Source organism: Ovis aries, chromosome 5 (genome assembly GCF_016772045.2).
Source record: "Ovis aries strain OAR_USU_Benz2616 breed Rambouillet chromosome 5, ARS-UI_Ramb_v3.0, whole genome shotgun sequence".
In the NCBI taxonomy this organism is placed as follows: Eukaryota; Metazoa; Chordata; class Mammalia; order Artiodactyla; family Bovidae; genus Ovis; species Ovis aries.
Genome location: NC_056058.1, coordinates 43,962,169 through 43,965,811, shown reverse-complemented (window position 1 = coordinate 43,965,811; position 3,643 = coordinate 43,962,169). Strand labels below are relative to the sequence as shown.

Sequence of the window (3,643 nt, the reverse complement as noted above, 5' to 3'; positions counted from 1 at the left end):
AGATGGATCTGAAGGGTATTGTGCTTAGTGAAATATGTCAGACAAAGAAAAACAAATATATGCTGTCACTTATATGTGGAATCTAAAAAATAAACCCGGTGAATATAACAAAATGGAAAGAGAGCCACAAATAGTACAAACTACTGGTTATCAGTGGGGAGGGGAGGAGAGAAGGGCACAGAGGGGTAGGGGCTTATGAGGTACAAACTAGTATAAAATAAGCTACGGGACCTACTGTACAAAACAGGGAAGATAGCCAATATTTTATAATAACTATAAATGGTGTATAACCTTTAAAAATTGTAAATTACTATGTTGTACACTTGAACCTTATGTAGTATTGTACATCAATTACTATATTTCAATCTTTTTAAAAGAAAACAAACAAAAAAAACAGTACATGCAATTCTTAAGAAGGAAGGTAAAATCATTCAAGTTTTGAAAGTATCCTTGACTATCCAGACAAGTCTCCAAGCAAGAATAACTGTGCAGGGAATTCCCTGGTGGTCCAGTGGTTAGGACTCCGTGCTTTCATGGCTGAGGTTGCAGGTTTGATCCCTGGTAGGGAAAATAAGATCCCTAAAGCTGTGTGGCAAAACAAACAAACAACAACAACAACAAAAAAAAACCAACTGTGCATCAATTGATGTTCTTTTTCTTTCTCTGATCCATTCACCACTCCAGATAACCTTCAGATAACGCGGAAGTTAAAGGACTGTCTTAGGATATTGCCTGATGTTCTGCTGATTCAAATAATAAAATACCCAAATCAATGGGCATGTTTTAAAAATTAAAATATCCAGCATCTCCTCTCATTTTATTAAGATACTTTCATGTTAAAAGGCCTTTCAGAATGTGTAACAAAAGTTAAAATTCTCATACTAAAATGTGTCAGGTGGTGGGTTAAATATTTTAGTTTGGTCATATATCCCATATTATTCTTGCAATATCCCTGACATAGACATGATATACATTTTTTAAACGAAAATAAAAGAGTAAGTAAATAGCCTAAGTTCCCAGAGTAAATGACGGAGGTTGAATTTGAACCCCAAATTAAACTGTCAGTATGCCAATTACACAAATGCATTATTCTCATTTAATTCTCACTATAAACCCATTTCTGAGGCTTAGAAAGAATAAGACACAACTTGGGAAAGGTCATAAACTAATGAGTGGCTGTTCAGGGACTCAAACCCAGGTCTATCTCTAAATCCAATGTGTTTTACTACAAACATAGCAAGGAAGAGAAAAGTAACATATTACAAATCCCAAACTAGGAAGATGAAATAAATAAGTTACTGAAATAGGCAGTGAGGGCCTTGGAACAACACTTTACCAGTAGTCAATATATCTATTCCAAATCAAGGTTCAAACTTTTCACAAAGGCTAGATCAACAATATCTAGCTTCATATAAGCAAACTGCAACTAAAAATATTACTTTGTCAAATGCCATGAAGAGAACAAATCTGCATCCAAATACTTCTCACTAAGAAGCTGATGTGGGGTGCTGTGGCAGAGGTGAAGCGGAGAGAGAAAAACATTTAGAGGATGCTTTGGAAGAACAGGAAACTGGCAATTGTACGGTAAGACATCTGTGTGCAGAGGACTATAATTTGAAAACAAGAGTAATATGCTTAGCTATATTTCATTCACACTTCTGAAGTCTGCTCAAAGGGATACCCTAGAATCTAAAATTTGCTGGGAACAGATCTCAAGCCAGATGTTGTACTTCAAGCTAATGTCCTGTTTTGTTTTCCTTGCTCATCCCACCTAGCTTTCTTTAAATATCCTTTGTTTATAAAAAAAATTTTTTTAAAGTAATAGTATCATTGTAAGGATTCTTCCAATTTAAATATTTTGTAACATAGCAATTCTGGAAAGTGAAGAAAAAATTTTCAAAACCCATACCTCGTAAAATTCAAGGTACAACACACCACTTCCCTAAATTGCCTTGCTAAGTCAAAAGATCTCTTTTTGTGAGTCTGGGACATCTTGTCACATCAAAATGCAAGAAAATAGATGAAGAATACTAGGGTTATGCCAAAATGATTGAGGAGTCAAATTAGCTCCTACCAGTCAAAGATGGAACAATTTGAGCATAAAAATGAGTAATTTCAATAGAAGGAGATGCATGATACACGTTAGAATCCATGAATTCATACTGGTTTTTAAAAAAAGCTTTTTAAACTTTTAATGGATCAAAATTATGTCAACGATTCTGTTTCTATTTGGAAGTAGAGAAATCATGACTGACTAGTTTCCCTATCATTTCATGAACTAGGTGTTCTTACTATGCTATCAACCAGGTTAGGTCCTGCTGTCTCTACAGTGAGGCTCATTTAGGTCAAAGCAGCCAACCAATACTGAGAAGGCAGGGCTCGGAAGTCTCCAGAATCCTCAGCAAGTGACCACGAAGAGTGCGTGCTCACCCTCTGTTGCTAAAATGGAATAAAGGGACTTTTAGGAACTTTTAATAGACTCCTTTAAAGAGTTCATACTTCAGTACTGATCTGCAAATAAGTATGGCTTCTTTGTTTCCTTTGTTTTTCTTTTTATTAGTCTACAGTATCTGGTATTCCCAAGCGGTCTCCCATCCAAGTACTAACCAGGCCCGACCCTACTTAGCTTCCGAGATCAGATGAGATCTGGCACGTTCAGGGTGGTATGACCATAGACTGCTTGTTTTTAATTGAAGTGTAGTTGATTTATAACATTATCTTCGTTTCAGGTGCACGACATAGTGATTCAATATTTCACAGATTTTAGTCCATTTAAAGTTATTCCAGGACTTGCCTGGAGGTCCAGTGGTTAGGACTCTGGGGTTCCACTGCAGGGGGCACATGTTTCATTCCTGGTGAGGGAACTAAGATCCCACATGCTGCATGGCACAGCCAAAAAATTTAAATAACATTAAGTTAAATTAAGAACAAAGTTATTACAAACAAAAGCAGAACACTCTTTGATATAAACCACAGCAATATCTTGCTCCACCTCCTAGAGTAATGAAAATAAAACCAAAAATAAACAAATGAGACCTAATTAAACTGAAAAGGTTTTGCACAGCAAAGGAAATCATAAACAAAACAGAAAGACAACCCACAGAATGGGAGAAAATATCTGCAAAGTGACCAAAAACGGATTAATCTCCAAAATATATAAACAGTTCATGCAGTTCAATATCAGAAAACAAACAACCCAATATAAAACTGGGCAGAAGATCTAAAGAGACATTTCTCCAAAGAAGATAGATAGCCAAGAAGCACATGAAAAGATGCTCAACATTACTAATTATATTGGAGAAATGCAAATCAAAACTATGAGGTACTGCACCGCACAGGTTAGAATAGTCCTCATCCAAAAATCTACAAATAATAAATGCTGGAGACGGTGTGGAGAAAAGGGAACCCTCCTACACTATTGATGGGAATGTACATTGGTATAGCCACCATGGAGAACAGTATAGAAGTCCCTATAAAAACTAAAAATAGAGCTACTATATAACCCTGCAAGCCCACTCCTGGGCATATATCCAGAGAAAAACATGGTCTGAAAGGATACATGCGTCCCAGTGTACACTGAAGCACTGTTTATAACACCCAAGACATGGAAGCAACCTAAATGTCCATGAACAGAGGAATGGAT

The 3,643-nt window shown here is 36.3% G+C and overlaps 1 non-coding gene across 1 annotated transcript; it reads right to left on the bottom strand.

The window, feature by feature from the left end:
- Positions 1-2,558: 2,558 nt before the first annotated feature.
- LOC114115033 (5S ribosomal RNA) lies at positions 2,559-2,677 on the bottom strand. Its single transcript, XR_003589537.1, has one exon. It is a non-coding gene; the product is annotated as a 5S ribosomal RNA (ribosomal RNA).
- Between the last annotated feature and the right edge of the window lie 966 nt (positions 2,678-3,643).